This window comes from Cupressus sempervirens, chromosome 6 (assembly GCF_028749045.1).
Source record: "Cupressus sempervirens isolate cs-2001-9-10 chromosome 6, ASM2874904v1, whole genome shotgun sequence".
NCBI lineage: Eukaryota > Viridiplantae > Streptophyta > Pinopsida > Cupressales > Cupressaceae > Cupressus > Cupressus sempervirens.
The window spans coordinates 524812224-524824811 of NC_143123.1; the positions used below are offsets into that span (position 1 = coordinate 524812224).

A 12588-nucleotide genomic window follows, 5' to 3' on the forward strand; every position below is an offset into this window, starting at 1 on the left:
TTGCAGAGAATATTCCAGTAGCCACTCAAATCATTAGAAACTTTGCATAGTCAAAATGAGGTAAGGGATCGGTAATGGACAACCAATGTTAGAATAAGAAGAATATAACATTATACACCTAAACCCATAGTATTATGATGTAAATTGATGCAAAATGTTGACTAGCCAACATTATGACCACATAATAAACTTTAAGATAGGATGGAATCTTTGAAAGCATCTAAGTCAGATAACCCTAAGATGCATAGAAAATAATTTGAGTTACCAGTTTCTCTCCTAGACCTGGGAATTTCTGGTTCAATTCTCCCAACAGTCTGGTTCTTGTTAGATTCTGTCAAAAGTCTGCCATAGAGACCAAATTTCACTATGAATTCTCTCAGAGGAACCCTAGCAGAATTTGATTGAAAAATACCCTTTTGTTTACTTTTTCAAAAAGTTTTTAATGCCAAATTAGACTCGGAATTACACTCAAGCATATGATTAGACTCAAATTACTAATCATGTCTAATTTGAATTAAACACTACTAGAGAAGAATCCGGATTAAACAAGATCTAAAGAGATCTTTGTTATGGTTAAATCTGGATCTAAAGCCTTCTTTCTTGGCTCTCTCCAGTCTGATCCAAAGTTGCTTTCTTTGAGTCATCCAGTATGATAATTAATGTGTGAAGCTTACATTATGGAAACAATCACAACCTCAAACTTAAACAGCCCTATAGCATTACTTTTTGTAATTCTAATTTGCAACAGCAGAATGGTGATGATTTTCTGGATAGTTTTTGATGGTGTTTGATCAAGATGACTGACTATTAATGTTGACATTATTATTTTTGAACTGAAACATTGATATGGTGGTGTATTTTGGTATGTTGCTTTAATATTAGCATAATGTTGTATGAACTTATTTGCTATGTGTGTGCGCACGGGCGCGCACACACACATATAAACATATATTCTTGTATAGATGAACCCAAAAAAAATTTAACGAATCTTGAACTCAAATCTCAAACCCGAATCCGAGCAACTTAGAAAATAATGAACAAGACTTATATTAGATTATAAATAAATAGCAGTTTCAACCTACTAGACCACTATACTCAATAGTTTGGATCCCAAAATGTATCTTGAGAGAAACAAACTATGAAGATTTTCTTGTACTATTTTTTATATGCAGGAAGCAACATTAATAAGAAATCCAAAATAAACATTAATCAAAGGATGAGGCATAGAAAAAATTAAAATACTAAAAAAAATATTAATTTCCATGCTCCATACATGAAATAATCTAAAAACAGAAAGAAAAGTCCTTTTATAGTCCACAGTACCAGCCATATGTTTTTGGGTCTACATACGGTGCTAGCAATATGGGAATACCTTGTACTCCTTGTGGGAGCACCTAATTGTGCCATAAGCCTACCCCCTTCTAGGATTTGAATTTGTGACCTCTCTTTCAAGAGTACAAGTTCTCCTCCACAGCCTACTTAGGTGTGGTGTTTAGCTCTTTATCTTGTAGTAGCTTGGTGTATACCATGACTATGTTTATGCTAGCTTAAAATTTTATAGATGTATGCATCATGTTGAGGCTAAACAACTAGTATGAAAGTTTGTAGTTAAGTCATCATATGACTTTCCACGTTATGAGATGAACCTATTGACTCATATGGAGGGTTTCACTCTTTCGGGTTAAAGGCAACACCGATATTAGCTCAAAACCGCACCTTGTGTTGTATTGAAACGTTGAAATCTGTACCCAAGTGTTATACTAAATTTAATCCAAGTAGAAATCACTTTCGATGGGCTACTTAATAAATTTTATTATTAAATCATGTTATTGTGGGGATTGATCCATGATACAAGAAATGTTGTACTAGTTTCGCAGCTTGGACCCTGAAACCAGATCCGGGTGCGAACCAAAATCAGGTTTGCATTATAGTATGTGGTAGGTCTAAGCAAGGTTCACGTTTGGACCTGTGGGGCCATCCCGGTCTAAACCAGTAGGTATAAACATGAACCATCCCAAGATCCACCATGTATCTTGGGGTACCCAATGCAGACCTCGCATGGACTGCCTGAGACCTGCACTATTATGATAAAAAGTGGGCCCAAAAACAATTAAAATGACATTTTTATTTATTTATTTTCCTCAACCCTAAAACGACCCTAATAAGAAGGCTCCAAACACATTTCATTTGACATTTGCTCTCTTGTTTTGCTCTCTATGTCTTGCAAGTTTGAAGTGAGCTAATTGTATTTGAAGGAGATCAATTGTGGAGTTGCAAATACATTCCAAATAGCATATGTAAGTGTTTAAGTATGCATTTCAACCATATTCTTTAGTTTTTATAAAGATTGTTTCAATCATCTGAAAAGTTTTAAATTTTTTTCAAATTTTTGAAGTTTTCTTGTTTTCTTATTTTGTTATAGATTGCAACAATGAGTAGTCAATGTTCAATGTGTGGGTCTCAAAATTTTAAAATTGATAAAGGGGCTCCTCTATGAAAATACACTACAAGAATTTCTTAATGTCCTAGAGGTGGGTGATTTGTATGGAAATGTAATTTTCGCAACTCGAAATATAGATCCTACTATCGAGTAAAACTTCATTTTATGGGCCCTAAGGGTAAAGGGATCAATATGTGCGAGGGTCAACCAAGGGGAGGTAAGAAGGGGTTGCAACCTGGACAAATGTCAACATTCATAAAGAACAAGAAGATGCAAATGAATTAGTTGCAAAAGGAAAACAAAGTGGTTACACTTCCGGTAAAAAAAACACCACCACCACCCACTCAACTAGCCTCTAAGCATCCCTTCTTGTCTATGCCTTCTAGGGAGGATGAAGATACAGATGAACCACAAGTCAACACACCCAAGAGAGGCCCACTAGATCAAGCATTTCAAAATTAGGCAAGAGGTATTGCTGATGAAAAATTACACATTGCCTATATGGATAATGGTCTTCCATTCAATATAGTGAGGTCACCCTATTGGAGGGAGATGCTAACATCCATAATGCACCTTTCGGTTACCAAGGTCTTAGATTTGAAAAGGTGTGCACCACTTATTGCATAAAGAGAAGAAAATGTAGAGGCCCAATTACAACCAATTAGAGATTCTTGGGTTCGATCAGGTGTATCTATTGTCTGTGTTGGATAGAAAGATTGCAAAAATCGTCTCTTGGCTAGATACGATCACATCTTTTGGACACCATACACTGTATAGTATCTTAATTTGGCAATGCAAGCAATTGGCACCCAACTATACAAAGTGAAACAAATTTATGACGAGCATAAGGAGATTGAGATGCTCGTGAGAAATCACCATATGTCACAAGCAATTTTGAGAACATTCTCCAAATTGGAATTGTTGTCAATTAGGATTGTGCCTTTAGCAAGATGAAATATCTAACTATCCTCTTGAAACATGGAAACTCTCTTGGGTGTTGGGTTGTCCTAAAACGAGAGATGAATCTTCGGATCCGGCTGGTTCCTAAATAAAAAACTAAATTGTATGTAGGAAAAGGGATGAGAAGTGAATGATAATGATGAATACTAAACCTAAATGAGGTGTACACCAATGATTTGTATGCATCTTTTATTAAATCAACACAAATTACCCACAATACCAATGATTCACAATACCCAGACAAGCATGCAATTACAAAAGTGATTATATACAACGACCCGGAATCTTTTGCTTTGAAAAAAAAACCTAGGCTTTACCAAGTTTCTGCGAAAAAAAAAAAACACAAATAAAGGCCTACAATTACAAGTATCAAGATTCCAACATGCAAAAAGGAATATAGCTCAAGTGTAGGAAAACACAACACAAAAGCAAGGAACCCATAATACTGCAAAGCAAGAATCAATGATAAGGAATTGTTGAATCCAGATAATCAATGTTGAATAGATCTCTGCTACAAAGTACTCCAACAAATTAGCTCACAAGTTTGCAATATGCAAAAAAGAGCCAAAAAGAAGAGAGTCAAAATGAGGTGAAAAAACAATAATCTAGAAGCCTCAAACCCTACTTCGAATATCAGAAATATGCATAGAAAATATGTCTCGAAACTCCTCCAAAGTGAAGAAATCAATCCAAATTACTCTCTAGCCTGTGTAACTGATAGCTGACTAAAATATGCCTCCATCTGCTCAAATATCCATGCGAAACCCTAATTCGCATATGAAAAATAAGCCCACAATATCTCATGTAAAAATCATCAAAAATCATGTCAAATGTGCTCAAAAAGGGTCTCAAAGTGATCTTCAACTAAAAAAGGTCTCAACTGCCCCACAACTGGCTAAAAATAGCACCTAAGTGCTACATAAATGCATGAAGAATTCAAACTTCCCTCTAACTGAAAAAGAACTCATCACGACATGTAGTTGACTGGAAAGGTCTTCCACTACTGAAACAACTCATAGTAAATCATTCACTACTGAAAAGTTCTTTCACTACTGGAAATGTCTTCATAGTAAATCATTCAACAACTCATATTCTCAGGTCAAAGCTCATTTTATGGGCTCTACTGGTAAAGGAATAGCATTGTGCAAGGGAAGTAAAGATGGAAAAAGGTTGAGCGATGCACAGTTAGCCGGATTCATAAAAGAACAAGAGGTCGTTGATCACTTAGTGAGCAAATCAAAAACAAGTTTGTACAAACCTTCATCTACAAAGAGCAAAGTGAATGTGCCCACCGATCATGTTGCATCCTCCAAACATCCATTCTTGGAAGTGGGAGGAGGATGATGAAGTAGAAGTTATTACCCGCAAAAGAGGTCCGTTGGATCAAGCATTCAAAATGGAGGCAAGAGAGATTGTTGATGAAGCAATTGCACGTTGCCTTTATGCCAATGGTCTTCCTTTCAATTTGGTTAGATCGCCATATTGGAAGAAAATGGTTGCAACCATCCTTAGAGCACCCACTGATTAGATTAGCCCCGAGTTTGAAAAGGTACGTACTACTCTTTTGCGAAAAGAAAAGATTTCTATGGACAAAGCTCTTTAACCAATTAGGACATCTTAGAAAACTTCTCGCACAACTATTGGGTCTAATGGATGGAAAGACACAAGAAACCGACCATTGATAAATGTGATTGCAATGTCCCCCAAAGAGGCAATGTTTTTTAGGGCTATTGATTGTGAAGAACAAGTTAAGGATTCACAATTTATTTCTAGAATTCTCATTGAGGCAATAGAGATGGTGGGTAGTGAGAATGTGATCTAGGTGGTCACGGATAATGCCACAAATTTTAGGGGTGCAAGTGCTTTGGTTGAGTCTCGATACGACCATATTTTTTGGACACCATGCACCATACACTCTCTCAACTTGGTCATGCAATAAATTGGCACCCAAATAGATTGGATGAAGCAAATATACCAAGAGGGAGAGGAGATACAAATGTTTGTGACAAACCACCACATGTCACAATCTATATTCAGATCATTCTCCAAGTTGGAGTTGTTGAAGGTAGATTTAAAATTGCAATTACGTAGTTTCATTTATTTATTTATTTTGAATAGGTTTTATATTCATGTTCAATTATCAAATTTCTTGTTTATAACTTAGTTTTATATTTGATGGCATATTGTCGACTTTCTTATAGGTTGTTGGGACTAGATTTGCATCTCATACTTTTGTTTTGAAAAGACTCCTCAAGTTGAAATCAGCATTGGGCCAAATGGTTATTTGTAACCAATGGGCTATATGGAAGGCTTCAAATTAAGAGAGAGCCTTGAAGGTCGAAGGTATGATCTTGGATGAGCATTGGTGAACTCGTGTGCAATTTGTATTGGATTTCACTGAACCTATCATGACTATGCTACGCTTTGCCGATACAGATGCACCTTGCTTGGGGGATGTGTACGATGGCATGAACACCGTGGTAGAAAAGGTAAAGCTTTCCGTATAAGCACATGAGACTAATCCCACAGAATGTGAAGCCTTGTGCAAAAAGGTGGAGGATATCATTCATCATCATTGGGAAAGTATGATTACCGATTGTACCTCCTTGCATGTGCCTTATCTCCAAGGTACTCTAGCCAAGAAATACTTCCTATGCCGGATAGAATTGCACCATATGCGGATGAAGAAGTTGCTACTAGGTGGTACACTGCATTTGCAAGACTCTTCCCAAATGATGAAATGCACAAAAAGGTGAGGCTAGAATTTGGCTTATTTGCTTCAGGATCAAAACTTACTCCATATGCAATAAAGGACCAAAATGACAGGGGAGCTATCACATGGTGGTACATGTATGGTCAACCATTCAAGCATCTATAACCTCTTGCAATCAAGATCCTCTCACAAGTTTTCATTTATTTATTTATTTAGCAATTGTATTCTACACTTTAGTGTTTAACATTCTCTAATTTGTTTTTCGTTTGTATGTTTACTTTTAAAATTTTATAAACACTATTCAGGTTGCAAGTTCTTCTGCTGAACGGAATTGAAGTACATACACCTATATCCATTCAATGACGCATAACCGGTTGGGCTCAAAAAAAGCTGAGGACTTGGTTTATATGCTTACCAACTTGCATCTTTTGTCACGTAAACCCCTAAATGTGCAAACTTGAATGCAACACTTCAAGATCTTACTGTGACGATGGATGATGATGTTGATAACATCATAACACGTGCATCTAGCACAATTGGAACCATGGATGGTTCAAATATACTCGCAAGTGTTGCAGCAGGAGAAGATGATGAGAATGTGGATTTTTTTTAGAATCCTTATGATTTGAAATGCCTGAATGTGATTTGTGAAACTTGAGCCTTGACTCTTGATTGATCAACATTGAACCATGAACTATGTTTTGATTTTGTAATTCGAATTGCATTGGAATCTTGAACTTGAGTAATTTAATAGTTAGACATTACTATTATTTCAATTTAATTATGATAATGATTTAACGAATGGTTTATTTTCATATATTTCTTGTATTTCTTTGCATACATAAATTATAGTTGACAACTCTAAATATATATATATATATATATATATATATATATATATATATTTTTTTTTTTTTTTTTAATATATATGTTTATGTATGGACGCATCCAAAATCAAAAAAAAAAAATCCGCCCATCCATGCATCAAAACCAAAATCAATAACTTAGAATAATATAAATATTATTTACAAAACTATCGAATATGTGAATGCTTTAACTATTAATTATTTTTTTGTTTTATTACTAATAAATCATATAATATGAAATATGTGACTACATATCATATACAATTTATTGATTATAATATACAAGTCCTTACCACATACCAACTACATGGACAGACTCCAAAATCTTCTTATGCTGGAGTTTATAATTTCTTTACGATACTAGATGTAAAAGATATGAAACCCTAAAGTCATCTTTCATCTTCCGCTTTTTTAAATCTAGAACTTTCTTTGCATATCGGCAACTAGGGTTTGTTAGAAAGTAAAGTCCACCAAGATAACTAAGAGGGGGGAAGGAGGTGAATCAGTTATACAATCAAAACAACTTTTTTTATCCTTATTAAATCTAAAACATGTAACCAGCAAGTGCAATAACCATAGGAAGATAACCATACACAATTACACCAAATTTGTTAACTATGGAAACCCTTGATTAGAGGGAAAACCCCGGTAGGGATGGTACCCACAAAATGATGTACTAATAATATAAATTCCTTGTAACAGAGTGGACTCTATTAGAGCCAATAAAATATATTCAGTACATATGAGTCCCTATTAAGAGACTTTGAATCCCTATGAGGAAATTCCAACCCTATTAGAAGTTGTGGAAAGCAACAGGCCTCATTATCCAAAAAACTTTAGGGGCAAGACCATCAAACTCACTATCCAACTGGGCTCTGTATTATTCCTTTTAGAACAATAACAAATGATCAACTGCTAGGACTCTCTGCCAAATGTAATCACACTCATTCGTTGTGCCTCTACTGCACCAAATACTTCTCAGATCTCAATACCAATTCCACAAACTCACATCACAATAATCCCTTAGATCGCTTACATATAATTCACACTTACAATTTGCATTCTTACTTCAACACAATACTTACATATTCGACAATCACAAGAAAAATAACTTTCCTTTATACCAGGTCCTCAAATTAATTCATTGAGTCAGCCTTGAGGCTTTTTCCAATTTACAATTACAATAGGAACTCATTAAGATAAAACAATAGACCTCATTAAGATAAAACAATACACATTGCATTATATCTTTTCATTATCATATAACATTGTCGCCCCATGGTCTTTACAAATCTTTCACACATGTGACCTCAAACTTCACGTGCTCACTAACATCATCAAGATGTCTTCTACCAATGTCTAACTTCGCTCAACCAAATTCTATCCATGTTAGGAGATATAACCCAATTACCAGAAACCACTTCTCGAGAACTCTGTCTGTATACTTTTTGCAAATCTTGAATAAATGTTAACAATCTTCGACTTTCTCCATGCGCTCTTAGCCATAGCATCAGGACACTCTGTAGAACATGTCCTCAACTTTGCTTAATCTCATCTTCAATCCACGAATCGTACGATCTCAATCTTTGTCTGTTGCTCTATCAATCTTCAATCTTTTGACATCAATGACAAACACTGCCATGTTTTCAACATATGAACACACAAAAAATCTCCTAAATGCTAGGATACTCCCCCAAAGGAATATTATCAGCATTCATGCTAATAATCTCCCCCTTTGGCATTGATGGCAACATAGATGAAAAACATCTAAATTCCAAGAATACCAAACATATCACTTTGAGGCAACTACTCCACTACTATAGTTATCTTCTTTTCAAATCCTCTTCATCAATCAAATATGATCTCTCAAGAACAACCCTTAATCAATACTACTATTCCCCCTTTGATATACTTCCCTTATTGACATCAATAATCTCTTCATTGAATGTTTTACATGTACAACGCTATCCCACTCTTAGGAGATACTTCTCTCCCCATTCTTAGGAGATTTTTTCATGAATTCTCTCCCCCATTGACTTCAATGACAAAGGCATTGTTATGTCAATTTGCTATACAATATCTTCAATCAAGTGTCCGAAGACACTATTGAAATACCAACTACCAAGAGTCCTTTATGACTCAGCTCAAAAATAGATACTCCCCCATAGAGGAAGCATCAGTATTTGGTCCAGATAAACAATAGTGCTTTGTATCATTGGACTAATGCAATCTCTCCATCATCTACTCTAAAGTAGGCAAGGGCATAACCCCAAGCATACGTCACAAATACTTAGATATATCATTCGGTAAAGGCTTTGTAAAAATATTTACCATTTGCTACTTTGTACTGACATACTCTAGTCTGATCTCTTTCTCTGCAACCTTCTCTTTCAAAACACTATACTTAATAGATATGTGTTTCGTCTTAGAATGTAGTACAGGATTCTTAGACAAACTTACTATATTTGTGTTATCACAATGTATGACAACAAGTTCAATAAACTCAACTCCAATATCCTTCAACATCTTATTCATCAACATAATCTGATTGCAATTGTTTTTTGCTGCGACATACTCTACTTTTGCTATACTTTGTGAAATGCAATCTTGTTTCTTGCTTAGCCAAGAAACCAATCTTCTTCCTAAGAAAAATGCTCCATCACTTGTACTCTTTCAATCATCCATACTACCTACCCAAACTGCATCAGTATATGCACATAGAGTAAATTCATTTGATTTGTCATACCTGTTGTCCTGCATTTTGTCACCACAAAATGTTGGTAACAGCACGAAACTTTTTCAAGCTAGTTTCGTGTTTCTCTAAGCTTGAATTTGATATTCAATTGCTTAATGTTGATCAATCAATCCATTTCAATGCATATATCAAATCATTTTACTGAAGGCCTTCATCAAGTCTTTTTCATTTTGTTTTCTGTTGAGCCTTTACTTGATTTTTGAAGCCTTCATTGTCCTTTCTTTGATTTTGAGTTTGTGTTTATTGGTTTTTAATCATTTGGTTTTGCCCATGTCATGCCTTTCGCTTTTCCCTTCGATTCGGTCTAACCTAAAGCTCAACCGAAGTTGTCAGTCAAGAGATATGCCCATTTTAGTGCCTCAAAAGTGGACCTTTTTGGTACAACAACACGAATTAAAAATATGATGTTATATTTTTAATTTGACTTTCACTTTTTGTTATAATTTTAAGTTGAATTACTTTTTAATTTCACTTTAAATAACTATATAACTATATAGTTTCAGTTTAACTTTTTATTTTTAAATCAAATGCTTATTTAAATGTTACTTTTAAAAGATGTTTATATGTTATATTTTTTAATATGATAGATAAATATTGTTTATGGCTCCTTTAGTAACATTTTTATAGTTTTAAGTGAATTAAATGACTTGAAGTCATCAAAAGTGGACATTTTATATGCAATTACATGTAAAATCCATCAAAAGTAGACATTTTACATGTCATTGCATATAAAATTCATTTTGGTGGACCTTTTTGATGTCATTACATCAAAAGACTATCATAAGTGGACTCTTTTGATGCCACTGCATCAAAAGTGAAGTTTTTATGTCTTTACATCCAAAATGCGGGATGTATTTTAAAACATGCATCCTCCTCCAAAAAGTGTGATTTTACTTGTATGCATATTTTAGAACATGCTTTTGACTCCAAATGGTCTGATTTTATACTAAAGCATGTTATAATATGTGCCTTGGCCTCCAAAAAGCCCGATTTTGAAGAACTACATGTTTTTGCCCTCCAAGAACCCGATTTTGATCATAAGTGGAGATTTTCTTGATGGATTTACATGAAATCTTTTGCATTTGAGGCATTTTTGATGGGCAATGAGTTTTTTTTGTTTCAAAATGGATTCAACAAGCTAAAAAATGTTTTTGGAAGCTCCAATATAGGGCACATTTTTGAAGAAATCAGCAAATAACTCCATTTTTTATCCATGTTTTTGCTCCATTCCAAATCGATTTGGCTTTATTTGGTGTTTGCACAGCATGTTGATGCATATTTTGGTGTTTAAACACCAAATCGATTTGATCTTGCATCTTGGTGAAAAATGATTTTCACCAAAAACGTCCCAAGCATGAACATCTCAAAAACGTTGGATTTTGGAGCAATCTTAGGGCACATTTTCGCATCTTTCAACAACTTTTCCTTGTTTGCTGCCCTCTCCCATTCGAATTTGTAAAAGATTGAAAGATTCAAACATTTTTGGAGAATTTTCACATTGGAGCATTTTTCTCCTACATTTTTGGCACGTAATCTCCATGTAAGTGGATTTCTTCTTCCTTGCTATTTAATTTGTGCTTATCTTGCTGATTCTATGCACATAATTGCTTGATGATTACCACTTGTTGAAATCTATGTCATGGAAAGTGCATTTTCCTTTAAAAATGAAGATTTTGTTCACTTTCATGTTTTAAGTTCTTCCCCAAGTTCCAACTTAGAATTTGTCTGATGAACTGTTTTGCATCTTGGCATGTTTGAATCACTTTCCAAAGGTACTTTTTCTTTGTGCTTTTGTGTTTTGTGTTTGCTTGCCAGTTTTCTCTACTTTGGACAAGTCACAAGTTCTTTCCCAAGAACTTGTTGTTGCTTCACTTCATGCAAAAGCATCATGTTCTACATTCTGTTTCCATGTCACAACACCTCACCTCTCATTCGACAAATGTGATTACAAATTTCCCATCTCATCCACCATTCGCACATGCACGTAATCTCATTTCCGTTTCCATTTTCACTCATCTCACTTTTTGCATCCATTTGCACGACACGATTACACGAAATGTCTTACGTGTAATTGCATCCAAAATGTCTGATTTTGATTAAAAGTCACTTTTTGAAAAGTCAAAAAGATGTCATTTTCATCTCCCATGTACTTTTACTTCCCCTTTTCACCAAAAGTGACTATAAAGTTCATTATCCCTCTTCCATTTTCCATTTTCGTCCCTCCATATGCATTTGCACCTCCATAGGTAAATATGTGTTTTCGCATCTTTCCATGCTCTCCATCTCATCATCCATTCGCACTTACATGTGAAGTGCATCCTCCATCCGCATTCGCATCTCATCTCACCTTCCATCTCCCAATACATGTTGCACTTGCATGTATTCATTTTTCACGCAATAATGCCTTGAAAACCCCGTCACATTTGAAAATCAGCAATCTTCATTTGCACGCGTTCCCATGCATTCCACATTCATGCATTCTCATTTCATTCCATCTTCCACCTTCATAACACTTCATTCCGCATTTCGTTCATTTCAATTTCATCCATTGCATATGCATATGATTTCTTCAAGATTATTTCATTGAATCTAACAAGTCTCCTTTTTGTTTCCAAATCTTTATTGATCACAAATCAACTTGTATGGCAATTCCATCTAACGATGTATTTATGTTTTGAAATTTTTGTGTTGCAGTACAAGCACAAGAAATGTCCTCACCATCAAAATCCAAAGGCAAAATGAAATATCAATATGATAAAGAATTGGCTCATGCAGCTCCTTCATCAATCATATCTATTCTGAATAACATGATGGACACAAGGATTGGTCATGTGGACATGGCTGATTTTCTACA

At 34.9% G+C, this 12588-nt stretch overlaps 1 protein-coding gene across 4 annotated transcripts in view; it reads right to left on the minus strand.

The window, feature by feature from the left end:
• Window positions 1–12588, minus strand: part of LOC149553327 (E3 ubiquitin-protein ligase CHIP-like) — a 99053-nt gene that overhangs the window by 34589 nt on the left and 51876 nt on the right. The window lies entirely within an intron of this gene.